The sequence below is a fragment of the Eptatretus burgeri genome, chromosome 5 (assembly GCF_056783735.1).
Source record: "Eptatretus burgeri isolate ZD-2024b chromosome 5, Ebu_testis_v1, whole genome shotgun sequence".
Taxonomy (NCBI): Eukaryota; Metazoa; Chordata; class Myxini; order Myxiniformes; family Myxinidae; genus Eptatretus; species Eptatretus burgeri.
This window is the reverse complement of record NC_140965.1, coordinates 105,928,927-105,943,926: the sequence shown is the minus strand read 5'-3', so window position 1 is coordinate 105,943,926 and position 15,000 is coordinate 105,928,927. Positions and strand designations below refer to the sequence as shown.

The following is a 15,000-nucleotide window of genomic DNA, read 5'->3' as shown; positions in this document are numbered from 1 at the left end:
AGGCTTTGTATCCCCGTTATTTATACTTGGCGGTGTATAGGCTAAACGAGGTTACTTGGTTCTCGTAAAACGCCTTCCGCGAGACCAGCGATTCGAGTATCTTCCTGCTGCCTGCACCTGGAGAACGCGTCGTCGTGACGTCATCACGCGGTGCCTTGTGTGCAGATGAACAGCATTTTAAACGGCGGATGGAGGGTTGTCCGAAGTGTATTTGATGTTGAGGCGACATGGATAATACCCGACCGGGTACAGTACAGGGAGAGTGTGTTGTTTAATATCAGGACATTTTACACAATGAGGACTTTTTGAGGAAATCCTAAATTTATGGTCACGTGACGGTGAATTGGTGGTCGGGGTTCTTCCCTCCTGCCCGTTCTCTCCTGGATACGTTCCTCCATGAGTACGAGATTGTTGTTGGTTTATTATCTGTTCATGTTCTCCTGTCTGGGAGTGAATTTAAAGTGTACATGAAGGAAATGTGTCAGTGGGGGACAGGCTTGTGGTGGTGGTGGTGTCGAAGCAAGATCTTAAATATTATCCATGAATCGGGATAAATAAACAAAAAGTGTGTGTGTGTGTGTGTGTGTTTATGTTCGTGTGCGAGTTTGTGTGTGTGTGTGTTTATGTTTGTGTGTGTGTGTGTGTTTATGTTCGTGTGTGTGTGTTTATGTGTGTGTTTATATTCGTGTGCGTGTCTGTGTGTTTATGTTTGTATGTGTGTGTTTATGTGTTTATGTTTGTGTGCGTGTTTGTGTGTGTGTTTATGTTCGTGTGTGTGTATGTGTGTGTTTATGTTTATGTTTATGTGCGTGTTTGTGTGCGTGTTTATGTTCGTGTATGTGTGTGTGTTTATGTTTATGTTCGTGTGTGTGTTTATGTTTATGTTTGTGTGCGTGCTTGTTTGTGTTTATGTTTGTGTGCGTGTTTGTGTGTGTTTATGTTTGTGTGCGTGTTTGTGTGTGTTTATGTTTGTGTGCGTGTTTGTGTGTGTTTATGTTTGTGTGCGTGTTTGTGTGTGTTTATGTTCGTGTGCGTGTTTTTGTGTGTGTTTTTGTATGTGTGTGTGTGTGTGTTTATGTTCGTGTATGTGTGTTTATGTGTGTGGTTATGTTTGTGTGTGTGTTTTTATGCTTGAGTGCGTGTTTGTGTTCGTGTGCGTGTGTGTGTGTTTATATCCGTGTGCGTGTGTGTGTGTTTATGTTTGTGTGCGTGTTTGTGTGTGTTTATGTTCGTGTGCGTGTTTTTGTGTGTGTTTTTGTGTGCGTGTGTGTGTTTATGTTCGTATGTGTGTGTTTGTGTGTGTGTTTATATTCGTGTGCGTGTGTGTGTTTATGTTTGTGTGTGTGTTTTTATGTTTGAGTGTGTGTTTATGTTCGTGTGCGTGTGTGTGTGTTTATGTTTGTGTGTGTGTGTTTATGTTTGTGTGTGTGTGTTTTTATGTTTGTGTGTGTGTTTGTGTTTATGTTCGTGTGCGTGTTTGTGTGTGTGTGTGTGTTTATGTTCGTGTGTGTGTGTTTATGTTCATGTGCGTGTTTTTGTGTGTGTGTGTGTGTGTTTATGTTCGTGTATGTGTGTTTATGTGTGTGTTTATGTTTGTGTGTGTGTGTTTTTATGTTTGAGTGTGTGTTTATGTTCGTGTGCGTGTTTGTGTGTGTTTATATTCATGTGCGTGTGTGTGTGTTTATGTTTGTGTGCGTGTTTGTGTGTGTTTATGTTCGTGTGCGTGTTTTTGTGTGTGTTTTGTGTGCGTGTGTGTGTTTATGTTCGTATGTGTGTGTTTGTGTGTGTGTTTATATTCGTGTGCGTGTGTGTGTTTATGTTTGTGTGTGTGTTTTTATGCTTGTGTGTGTGTTTATGTTCGTGTGCGTGTGCGTGTGTTTATGTTTGTGTGTGTGTGTTTATGTTTGTGTGTGTGTGTTTTTATGTTTGTGTGTGTGTTTGTGTTTATGTTCGTGTGCGTGTTTGTGTGTGTGTGTGTGTTTATGTTCGTGTGTGTGTGTCTTTATGTGTGTGTTTATATTCGTGTGCGTGTGTGTGTGTTTATGTGTGTGTGTGTGTGTTTGTGTTTGTGTTTATGTTTGTGTGCGTGTTTGTGTGTGTGTGTTTATGTTCGTGTATGTGTGTGTGTGTTTATGTTTATGTTCGTGTGTGTGTTTATGTTTATGTTTGTGTGCGTGCTTGTTTGTGTTTATGTTTGTGTGCGTGTTTGTGTGTGTTTATGTTTGTGTGCGTGTTTATGTTTGTGTGTGTGTATGTTTGTGTGCGTGTTTGTGTGTGTTTATGTTTGTGTGCGTGTTTGTGTGTGTTTATGTTCGTGTGCGTGTTTTTGTGTGTGTGTGTGTGTTTATGTTTGTGTGTGTGTGTTTATGTTTGTTTGTGTGTGTTTATGTTTGTGTGTGTGTTTTTATGTTTGAGTGTGTGTTTATGTTCGTGTGCGTGTTTGTGTGTGTTTATATTCGTGTGCGTGTGTGTGTTTATGTTTGTGTGTGTGTTTGTGTGTGTTTATGTTCGTGTGCGTGTTTTTGTGTGTGTTTTTGTGTGCGTGTGTGTGTTTATGTTCGTATGTGTGTGTTTGTGTGTGTGTTTATATTCGTGTGCGTGTGTGTGTTTATGTTTGTGTGTTGTGTTTTTATGTTTGAGTGTGTGTTTATGTTCGTGTTTATGTTTGTGTGTGTTTATGTTTGTGTGTGTGTGTGTGTGTGTGTGTGTGTGTGTGTTTATGTTTGTGTGTGTGTGTGTGTGTTTATGTTCGTGTGCGTGTTAGTGTGTGTGTGTGTGTTTATGTTCGTGTGCGTATTTGTGTGTTTGTGTTTGTTTGTGTGTTTATGTTTGTGTGTGTGTTTATGTTCGTGTATGTGTGTTTATGTGTGTGTTTATGTTTGTGTGTGTGTGTTGTGTGTGTTTATGTTTGTGTGCGTGTTTGTGTGTGTTTATGTTTGTGTGCGTGTTTGTGTGTGTTTATGTTTGTGTGCGTGTTTGTGTGTGTTTATGTTCGTGTGCGTGTTTTTATGTGTGTTTTTGTGTGCGTGTGTGTGTTTATGTTCGTGTGTGTGTGTTTATGTGTGTGTGTTTATATTCGTGTGCGTGTCTGTGTGTTTATGTTTGTGTGTGTGTGTTTATGTTTGTGTGTGTGTGTTTATATTCGTGTGCGTGTGTGTGTGTTTATGTTTGAGTGTGTGTGTTTATGTTTGTGTGTGTGTGTTTTTATGTTTGTGTGTGTGTGTGTGTTTATGTTTGTGTGTGTTTTTATGTTTGTGTGTGTGTGTGTTTATGTTTGTGTGTGTGTGTTTATGTTTGTGTGTGTGCTTTTATGTTTGTGTGTGTGTTTATGTTCGTGTACGTGTTTGTGTGTGTTTATATTCGTGTGTGTGTGTTTATGTTTGTGTGTGTGTGTGTGTTTATGTGCGTGTGCGTGTGTGTGTGTTTATGTTTGTGTGTGTGTTTATGTTTGTGTGTGTGTTTATGTTCGTGTGCGTGTTTGTGTGTGTGTGTTTATGTGTGTGTTTATGTTTGTGTGTGTGTATGTTTGTGTGCGTGTTTGTGTGTGTTTATGTTTGTGTGCGTGTTTGTGTGTGTTTATGTTCGTGTGCGTGTTTTTGTGTGTGTGTGTGTGTTTATGTTTGTGTGTGTGTGTTTATGTTTGTTTGTGTGTGTTTTTGTGTGTGTGTGTGTTTTTATGTTTGAGTGTGTGTTTATGTTCGTGTGTGTGTGTTTGTGTGTGTGTTTATATTCGTGTGCGTGTGTGTGTGTTTATGTTTGTGTGTGTGTGTTTATGTTTGTGTGTGTGTGTTTATGTTTATGTGTGTGTGTGTTTATGTTTGTGTGTGTGTTTTTATGTTTGAGTGTGTGTTTATGTTCGTGTGCGTGTTTGTGTGTGTTTATGTTCGTGTGCTTGTTTGTGTGTGTTTATGTTTGTGTGTGTGTGTGTGTGTGTGTGTTTATGTTTGTGTGTGTGTGTGTGTGTGTTTATGTTCGTGTGCGTGTTAGTGTGTGTGTGTGTTTATGTTCGTGTGCGTATTTGTGTGTTTGTGTTTGTTTGTGTGTTTATGTTTGTGTGTGTTTATGTTTATGTTCGTGTGTGTGTTTATGTTTGTGTGCGTGTTTGTGTGTGTTTATGTTTGTGTGCGTGTTTGTGTGTGTTTATGTTTGTGTGCGTGTTTGTGTGTGTTTATGTTAGTGTGCGTGTTTGTGTGTGTTTATGTTCGTGTGCGTGTTTTTATGTGTGTTTTTGTGTGTGTGTTTATGTTCGTGTGTGTGTGTTTATGTGTGTGTTTATATTCGTGTGCGTGTCTGTGTGTTTATGTTTGTGTTTGTGTGTTTATGTTTGTGTGTGTGTGTTTATATTTGTGTGTGTTTTTATGTTTGAGTGTGTGTTTATGTTTGTGTGTGTTTATATTCGTGTGCGTGTGTGTGTTTATGTTTGTGTGTGTTTTTATGTTTGTGTGTGTGTGTGTTTATGTTTGTGTGTGTGTGTTTATGTTTGTGTGTGTGCTTTTATGTTTGTGTGTGTGTTTATGTTCGTGTACGTGTTTGTGTGTGTTTATATTCGTGTGTGTGTGTTTATGTTTGTGTGTGTGTGTGTGTTTATGTGCGTGTGCGTGTGTGTGTGTGTTTATGTTTGTGTGTGTGTTTATGTTTGTGTGTGTGTTTATGTTCGTGTGCGTATTTGTGTGCGTGTTTGTGTGTGTGTGTTTATGTGTGTGTTTATGTTTATGTTCGTGTGTGTGTTTAGGTTTATGTTTGTGTGCGTGTTTGTGTGTGTTTATGTTTGTGTGCATGTTTGTGTGTGTTTATGTTTGGGTGTGTGTTTATGTTTTTGTGTGTGTTTTTGTGTGTGTTTTTGTGTGTGTGTGTGTGTGTGTGTGTGTGTATGTTCGTGTGTGTGTGTTTGTGTGTGTGTTTATATTCGTGTGCGTGTGTGTGTGTTTATGTTTGTGTGTGTGCTTATGTTTGTGTGTGTGTGTTTATGTTTATGTGTGTGTGTGTTTATGTTTGTGTGTGTGTTTTTATGTTTGAGTGTGTGTTTATGTTCGTGTGCGTGTTTGTGTGTGTTTATATTCGTGTGCGTGTGTGTGTTTATGTGTGTGTGTGTTTTTATGTTTGTGTGTGTGTGTTTGTGTTTATGTTCATGTGTGTGTTCGTGTGTGTGTTTTTATGTTTGTGTGTGTGTTTTTATGTTTGTGTGTGTGTGTTTGTGTTTATGTTTGTGTGCGTGTTTGTGTGTGTGTGTGTGTGTGTGTATATGTTCGTGTGTGTGTGTTTATGTGTGTGTTTATATTCGTGTGCGTGTGTGTGTTTATGTTTGTGTGTGTGTTTTTATGTTTGTGTGTGTGTTTTTATGTTTGAGTGTGTGTTTATGTTCGTGTGCGTGTTTGTGTCTGTTTATATTTGTGTGCGTGTGTGTGTTTATGTTTGTGTGTGTGTGTTTATGTTTGTGTGTGTGTGTTTATGTTTGTGTGTGTGTGTTTATGTTTGTGTGTGTGTGTTTTTAGGTGTTTGTGTGTGTGTTTTTATGTTTGTGTGCGTGTTTATGTTCGTGTACGTGTTCGTGTGCGTGTTTGTGTGTGTTTATGTTTGTGTGTGTTTGTGTGTGTGTGTGTGTGTGTGTGTGTGTGTTTATGTTTGTGTGTGTGTGTTTATGTTTGTGTGTGTGTCTTTTTGTTTGTGGGTGTGTGTGTGTGTGTGTGTTTATGTTCTTGTCTGTGTGTTTATGTTCGTGTGCGTATTTGTGTGTTTATGTTTGTGTGCGTGTTTATGTTCGTGTATGTGTGTGTTTATGTTTGTGTGCGTGTTTATGTGTGTTTATGTTTGTGTGCATGTTTGTGTGTGTTTATGTTCGTGTGCGTGTTTTTGTGTGTGTTTTTGTGTGTGTGTGTGTGTGTGTTTATCTTCGTGTGTGTGTGTTTGTGTGTGTGTGTTTATATTCGTGTGCGTGTGTGTGTTTATGTTTGTGTGTGTGTGTTTATGTTTGTGTGTGTTTTTATGTTTGTGTGTGTGTTTATGTTCGTGTGCGTGTTTGTGTGTGTTTATGTTTGTGTGTGTGTGTGTGTGTTTATGTTTGTGTGTGTGTGTTTATGTTCGTGTGTGTGTGTGTGTTTATGTTCGTGTGCGTATTTGTGTGTTTATGTTTGTGTGCGTGTTTATGTTCGTGTATGTGTGTGTGTTTATGTTTATGTTCGTGTGTGTGTTTATGTTTATGTTTGTGTGCGTGTTTGTGTGTGTTTATGTTTGTGTGCGTGTTTATGTGTGTTTATGTTTGTGTGCATGTTTGTGTGTGTTTATGTTCGTGTGCGTGTTTTTGTGTGTGTTTTTGTGTGTGTGTGTGTGTGTGTGTGTGTGTGTGTGTGTGTGTTTATCTTCGTGTGTGTTTGTGTGTGTGTGTTTATATTCGTGTGCGTGTGTGTGTTTATGTTTGTGTGTGTGTGTTTTTTGTTTATGTGTGTTTATGTTTGTGTGTGTGTATTTTTATGTTTGAGTGTGTGTTTATGTTCGTGTGCGTGTTTGTGTGTGTTTATATTCGTGTGCGTGTGTGTGTGTTTATGTGTGTGTGTGTGTGTGTTTATGTTTGTGTGTGTGTGTGTTTATGTGTATGTGTGTGTGTGTGTGTGTTTATGTGTGTATGTTTTTATGTTTGTGTGTGTGTGTTTGTGTTTATATTCGTGTGTGTGTGTGTGTGTGTGTGTGTGTGTGTGTGTGTGTGTGTGTGTGTGTGTGTTTATGTGTGTATGTTTTTATGTTTGTGTGTGTGTGTTTGTGTTTATGTTCGTGTGCGTGTTTGTCTGTGTGTGTGTGTGTGTGTGTGTTTATGTTTTCGGCGGCCATTACAGATCCTCTGGTGTCGTTGATGAAGAGTAGGCCGGATATCGCCAGCGCCCTGTCCAAATTCCATATTCCTACTTTGACTGCCAAAAGGCAATGGCAAAACACTCAGCATAACCCCGGGCAAAGAATCCACTTTGGGAGCACCGATGTTCTGCAATGAGTATGGTACATCTCATGTAATGGTATAGTGGGAAAATAATAAAACCTGTGCGTTTCTTGGACTATCACTGAGAACTTTTTCAACATCCTTCAGGTGAGTATTTTGTGATGGGTCAACATGCCGATAATATATCAAGCAAGTGCTTATTTCACTGAAATTATATTACAAATCAAATCTAATGGTTGAATCATTATAATGAGCAACAGCTATGCTGCTGATGCAATGCTCCTGCAAAGTCAGACGGTTATTTGGCATTTCACCGTATTGTGGACACCATGGCCTGCCATTTTAGTACCAACAATAGCATGCTTGATACGACCAAAGTTGGATTGCACGTGTGATGGACAGAGAGCAAGCAGACATAATGACATGCCATTGTTCGGTAAATGGTCCTTACTGAAATGAATGACTTCACCCTGATAAGAGCCCTGGAAGCAAAGTTGTCGGTTTGTGGAGCATTCACAATTGAGGCCTAACCTGGGTTTGTGGGCATTCCTTTTGAGAAACCCAGGCTGCATACAAAGTTAATATCATATTTGGGAGAAATGGGGTTCATTGAGACATGTCCCCTGTCAAAGCTATTCTTGGCCATGGATATTAAGTGCTCATGTTTTGTTTGTGCTTTTTTTTTTTTTTCAAAGTTCCCACACATTAACACTTAACCGACATTCTGAAGTAAGAGACATTACGAAGTAAGCGCCAATGTATTGGCACTTAATATCAATGGCCAGTATTGAGGGTATGTCCCAGGGTACCCCAGTTTCCTTTGCATTGCTGTTCTCCTGCTCTATCAATCTTTCTGTTACACATATTTCTGATTTTTCTCAAAATTGATATTCACATGATATCGTTTAGCTATAATTTTATTTTATTATTTTACCTTGTGCACTGCGCTGGTGTTTTTTTGCCAGAATGTTACCTTGTGTGTGCCAGGATGGCAAAGAGGCAAGGTCATGGGTTGCATGTGATTTGAACCATGAAATCTCTGAGTACCAGGCCAGGAACTGTTTGTTGAATTGCTTCAGGACTGCACTGTGGGCAGATATGCAACGAAGCTGAACAAACGGCAGGAATTGGGAGAGTCAAAATCATCGTTCCTAGCTCTGTAGCCCAAGGCTGCACAAATCGGACAATGGAATTCTCTATTATAAGAAGCTGTCCTGGCTTTCCTTTAAGCACCAGGGTGCATGTACAAGGATTTGAGCTTAAGGCTAGACACTTTTGAGAGCCAAACTAAATCGAGTTGTACGATTTTGTTTATCTGAGATGTGCTGAGATTACTATAAATCATAAAAAAATATATTGCAACAGTGGGAATGGAATTCAAATCATCCACTACCACTACTACTTTAAGGGTCTCATTTATTTGCATGTTTTTCTGAAGGAATTCAAAATAGAAGGATTTTATTGATTAACTGCCATGAAATATTACGATATCTCACTAGACAATTGTCATCATGGTTGTCCTTCATAGCCAAAGTCAGCCATTCACATGTGACATGCAAAGATCCTGGGAATATGAATTTCTTTCTGGTGTAGGAAGTGTTGACGAGAGGAAAACCACACCCAGAGAGAGCAAACTGTGAAACCTAATGTCAAGGGTTGCCCAAGATGTCGAGACCACTTCCTGTCCCCTGTTTTAGGCAGGGGCTTGTAATTTATTTTAGGGTGCCGGCAATTATTCACTGACTTCACGAATGACACCACGGGATCTTTAACGTCTACCAATGTCTGGTGCTACAAATGGGTAATTTGGCATCAGGTGCTTCCGATGTGTGGTGCACACGTTTACGTATCACACTTCATATGAAACACCAGGGTGACAGTTTCTTGTTCGCTTGAGATTCAAATGCAGGTGAGGCAGCTCAGTGGCGAGTGTGCTGAGCTCTAAGCTATACTGCTACCGCACTCTTGTGATTGTGTTGTTAGTTCTTCTAGGAGTATAAGAGTGAGGAAGATGTTTGGACTGAGCTTGTGTTGGATTCAAACTATGTTGTCCAACTTAAATATGCAACAATGAGTTGAATGTCAAAAACCTGAAGCAACTTTGCAATTAGTGCTCCAATTATGGAGCCAAAGTTATTTCAGTTTCTGTATTTATAACGAAGTGAATATTTATTTCAACCAAACTTTATGAAAACAATATAGTTCATACATTGCTGTGAAAACCTCAACTATATTCCAATTACATCTAAAATGCAACATTAACTCTTTAAAACTCTAAAGACCTGTGGCACTAGGTTATTTAAAGGTCGGTGGATCTTCAGGCTTGACTTTGTCTTGTATTTTACCCTTTTATGTTGTTTGAATTTATGCAATCCTGTTATTAACTTTCCCATAACTGTTCATAGGTTTATGTTTGTTATTTTTTTTTCATGATTTTACCAAGAACAAAAGGAAACAAGAAAAAGAGCAATCAGAGATTGCAGATTCTTCCCAGGACTTGTTTTGTGTGCTGGTGTGTTACGTAATTAATAATAGACATTAGAACTGCCACTTTATAACTGCTGGCAGTGATGACTGGGAACCAAGATGTCCCGCTTTGATGCAAACCCGTGTTGAACAGACACTTGACCCTGACCCATGAAAGTTTATTATTATTCAATTTAATTTAGAATGGGATTAAAATATATTCAATGCAAATTAAATGGAAGACCAAATGGGTACAGTCCTGCATTGGAGTCATCAGGAGGAACCCCAACAAGCACAAAAGCAAATATGAGGTCATCAGGAGGAACCTGGATAGGATTTGGGTTTCAGCTGCAACTCCTCTACCCTCAAATCTACCCAAGCACAGCCAAGCGAGCCTTATTAAAAAAAACTCAGATAAAACAATTAAATAATTCTGGTTTCCAGACCGTGCATCCGATCAGGTTGAAATTTAAAACTTATTTTCCCCATCACTACTAGATCATAAATGTGAGGTTTCATGTCGATCGATGAAGTGGCTCAAGAAAGAAAATTTTTTTTAAAGAGATTTCTGCTCAATCCAATATGACTGCCAGACCATGTGACCTATGAATTATTCTTGAATACCTTGGCATCCCCAAAGTTTGGGGAATATATGTGTGAAGCTTCCCCTTGATCTGTCCAGTCATTCTGGAGAAGAATATATACACATATATATATATATATATATATATATATATATATATATATATATATTTTTTTTTTAATAGGTTTTATGGTAAATACAATATGGCTGCCAAAACTATGTGACCTATGACGTCATATGTGTGAAAGTTTTGTTCTTCATGGATATTCGGTCATACATGTAAGTTGTAAAGTTTTGCCTCGATCTGTTCAGCCGTTTCTGAGAAGAAGATTTTTGAATTTTTATTTTTTCTTAAAATAATATGGCTACTGAATCACATGACGGTTGATATCATCAATTCTTTTTTCTTTGGATCAATTTGTCCCGAGATGACTTGCAAATTTTCATACTGATCAGATGTAGTGTTTTACATATGCAATCATGACATCATAATAAAAAATCACACATTCCCCACCAGGAGTATTTGCCATGTGCCAAGTTTCAATTTTTTCCTTGGTGCGATTTTGGAGATACAAAAGTCCAAAGTTTTTCCTTTTTTCCAATATGGCTTCCACACCACGTGACCTATGATGTCAAAGTGGTCATTAAAACATTATACGTGAGTCGTTGCTCCTATGGTGAAGATTTTGTGTCAATCTGACAAGCAGTTGCAGAGAAAAACAAAAAGGTTCTGTGCAGACAAACGGACAAAATGCGATACCCTCTCCGCTGGCGAGGGCAATAAAAAAACGACCTCAACAAAGTGGCATTTGTTATTTTATAATCTATGTGAAGTCAAAAGTGATGCCAAGGAAATATGTTGCGAAGGACTTCATTTGTGGAAAATATCATGATGTCATACATAATGGTCATTTTAAGATTTGTGCCTTTTAGACTTGCTTACAATTGCATGATTTTAGATTTGTTTACACTTACTGCCTTTTGCATGTATTTACGATTACTTCCTTTTATACCTGTTTTAAAATTGCTTCCTAACAGTTTAGAATTGCCTCCCAATAGTGGGGCAACTTCGCATAACAATTGTGCATTTTGTGAGGAAAGCACCAAATTTGGCACACCAGTAGCCTATCATATTATGAACAGATTTGGATATTGGGCCATCTCAAATTTTTGATGGCAGTGGAAAATGGCTGTGGCAGCCATCAGCGGCTGAATTTGAGATGGCCCAATATCCAAATCTGTTCATAATATGATAGGCTACTAGTGTGCCAAATTTGGTGCCTTCCTCACAAAATGCACAATTGTTATGCTATATTTAGCTAAGTTGCCCCACTACAAGCCCAAATCTCCCTCTATTTTGTCCTTTAACCCTGTTGTTGGTGTTTCCCCTGTTTCTCTACTGTTGCTTCCTGGCCCATTCAGTGTACGTGCTCTTCCACGAGCCTCGACTATGTGTATAAAAAGTATGACCGTGCATCCTGAAGCTCACCTGGATCAGGAGCATCAGTCACTAAAACCGCACACAGACCCCCGTAGACCCTGATTTTATTTATTCATTTTGTTAATGTCCCGAACAAACTTTGGTACATCATGGGTGACGAAGGTTATGGTCAAGTTTCATTTAAATTGTTTGTGTAGTTTTGGAGAAGAGAAGAAATACTTTTTTTTTTTAGGGGAGGGGGGTGAGGTCACCGCTTCATCAATCAATGTGAAACATCACATTCATGATCTTGTAATAGTGGGAAATATATGTTTTATATTTCAACTTGATCGGACACATGGTCTGGTACCCAGAATTATTGAATTGTTCTGATCAGGGTTATTTTGTTTATATTTATTTTTGAATAAGGCTCACTTGGTTGTTCCTGGGTGGATTTGAGGGAAGAGAAGTAACAGCTGAATCCTATCCAGATTCCTCCTGATGACTTCATCTTTGCTTTTTTTTTCTTGTTCGGGTTCCTTCTGATTACTCCAATGCAGGACTGTAACTCTTTGGTCTTCCATTTGATTTTAATTTAGTATATTTTAATTCCATTATAAATTCAATTGAATAATAATAAACATCATGGGTCAGGGTCAAGTGGCCGATCAAAGTGGGACGTCTTGGTGCCCGGTCATCACTGCCAGCAGTTTTAAGTGGCAGTTTGAGTTATGTGTCATTAATTATAGAACACACGAGTATAAAAAGTACACCACACACAAAAAGTCCTGCCAAGTGTCTGCAATCTCTGATTGCTCCTTCTCTTGTTGATATGTTTTTAATGCAAATAAATCAACAGAAATATAATACTGCAGACATTTACATAACTTTGGCAGTGACAAATTGCACTTTGTATTCTAGACAGCAGCTTTTACTATTTCATGCAATTTTCTTCAATCCTATCCTATAAATAATCATTCATTCGACCTTCTGCAGAAACCCCAGCATTTTCATAGTTTGAGATACAAGTATCTCGTCGACAAATGATAGTCATGTTCGGCACTATTGTGTTATATTTGACTCAATCCTCACTCAAATGTAACTCGATCATGGTTGTTTTTTTTTTCTTCTTCTTCATCACTCTCCTCCTGTCACCCACCCACTGCTCAGCCTTTCGGGCTGCTGCGCTGCTGATTTGCTGGAAACTGTGCAGCTACAGCCCATAGGAACGGTGATCGCCCCAGAGTACTATACAAGGTTAATGACAGTGAGACAGCACCAATGTCCGTGAATCTCTGCCAGCTACAATATGGCCTGTCAAATTATTTAGGCATCGTTGCTTGGCAACCACACAGGTGGGTTGCTGTGTAAAGTGGCACAGGTGGTTTACATTTGCCAAAGTAAACTTATCTGGCCACAATTTAAGCACAGTACTGCCATTAGTTACAATCAATCAGAAATGTGTGGAACATTCAAAATATCCTTCCAATGAGATGCTGGTCATAGTCCAAGTCATGCCCAAAACCTACAACAGGGTATATAACTATTAATGAATTTATGTATCTTCCAACTAGTTATTCATAATGAAAATAGTTGACCAATTTTTGTGGGTCTTGCACTGTTGTGATTATCTCGTTGCAAGAACCGTTTGAATGCCTCTTGGATAAGTTGTTGATTTAACTTTATCAGGTAATCAGATAACCCTTGAAAGCAAAATGTACTGTAAGATAGGCTTTTAGCTAAAACAATCTCGTATTAACTATGAGGATTAAGACATGATTATTACACATATCACCTGATAATTGTGTGAACCAATGCACCAGTGAGTGTAATGTAGAATAGCGATTTGTAGCTGTGTGATGAAGGCATCTATATGAAATATTTACAGACAGGTGCCATCTCTATCTGGGTTTTATTCCTAACATCCCTGGATCTGACTCAAAATGTTTTATGGTATGCTGCCTGAAAAAGCACTGCATTGTGAGAATACACTATCTTCAGAGAGAACATTAAGCTTACTGTTTTGTGTGCTTCCCCTTGGTTGTGAGAATGGTGAAGGTTCTATCCTTTAAGGTGATAGCCCAGCCAATTGCCTAATTTATGAGTTTGACCACATCAGCTCAGCAATAGTCCCATGAGCCTCCAGTCTCCAACTTGAGATCAAATAAGGTCAGTGAAGAGCACGAGAGGATGTCAGAGCGACAGAACAGCATGTTTTCAGTTTCTGAAGCGTCTGGGAACTTTGCGCCACCAAGTGTAAAGCATGTTGTCGGCAATTCTAGGAAGACGCACATCTGGGATAAATGTAAGGACCTATTTCCCTTTAGTTTTATTTTTGCACTTATCCCCCTAAAAGAACCTTACTATCCAATCAATCCCTATCTACCCTGCACCAACACTTCAGTTTTAACTTGAGCTTGTCCTTGAGGACAAACTTTGGTGCTTTCTGTTTTTCCATGCTGCCGTGCCAAGTCAGAACCTCGAATTTGTGCTCGGGTTTTCAGCAAGCGTATCCAGTCCGATGGCTGGTTATTCCTGGAATATTCTGGTAAAGGTCACTTAGCTCAATTAGATACGTATTTTTGATTAAAGGTGGATATCTGGTGTTGGTTTGATTGCATTTTGGTTTTAATGAGTTTTGTAAAAAAAAAAAAAAAAAGTGTTTGCTGCAATCATTTGCGGCTGAACTCTCGGCTTGCTGATCGATTTCTTCAAGGTTGGCTCTGGATATATTTGCTTCAGAGACTTTAATGCATTGCAAGACGTAAAAAGCTACACCGAAAGACGATGGCCCACACTGTGATTTGAGGAGGAGGAGGTTGGTTTTTTTTTTTTTCTGTGTGCAAAGAGCACTTTGCTGTTTATCTATTTTTTTTCTGCTCATATTTTGTATCAATCTTATATAGTCTGAGCAACATTAAATGGATATGACAATTGCTACTGTTTTTAATTTCGAAACTTTTATTATCGATAATTGAATGCTTCCTATAATCGTCCTCAAATAATTTCTGCATTCTAATGATAATCTTGAACTCGGTATTTGAAGGCCATCTACATATTACATATGTAACGAGAGAGTTCATGGAACATGACACCCCCATGCAGTGTTAGGTTTATAGTTCAATTTTAATGAAATAATGATTTTAAAGATCGTTTTTAAAAAAAAATCCGTAAAGTTAGCATGACTAAAGCAATCTTATACAGAACACTGTAGAAAGACAACATTGAGTTGAAGTTTAGGAGATGGAGGCTTTATTGATCATCATATAACACGGCATCAATCAGAATCATACATAACCATATTTTAGGGCTCTTCTTCACCCTCATACTGCTCCCTCTCACATGCCGCGCCTTCTCATGCTATATATATATATATATATATATATATATATATATATATATATATATATATATATATATATATATATATATATATATATATCGATATACAGCATGGTTCTTGGAAGTATTATGAAGGCAATTTGTTTTTTACAGTTTTCAAATATATAATTCGATTTAAATAAAGGGGAGGTGTTATGTGCACCATGAGTACCTGTACCTTGTCTACCTTATGCATAAATACACTGCTCTTCCTCATATTTT

The 15,000-nt window shown here is 38.3% G+C and overlaps 1 protein-coding gene across 4 annotated transcripts in view; it reads left to right on the top strand.

Annotated features, from left to right (window-relative positions):
- Window positions 1-15,000, top strand: part of LOC147027110 (BMP/retinoic acid-inducible neural-specific protein 3-like) — a 286,980-nt gene that overhangs the window by 3,789 nt on the left and 268,191 nt on the right. Inside the window, exon 1 of one of the 4 annotated variants that reach the window (XM_085883277.1) lies at window positions 88-246. The exons of 2 other annotated variants lie outside the window; for them this stretch is intronic. The gene's annotated coding sequence lies outside the window, so the exon portion shown is untranslated. Of the gene's footprint in view, window positions 1-87; window positions 401-15,000 lie in introns of those variants that run through there. One more of the 4 variants, XM_085883276.1, reaches the window with a different exon arrangement.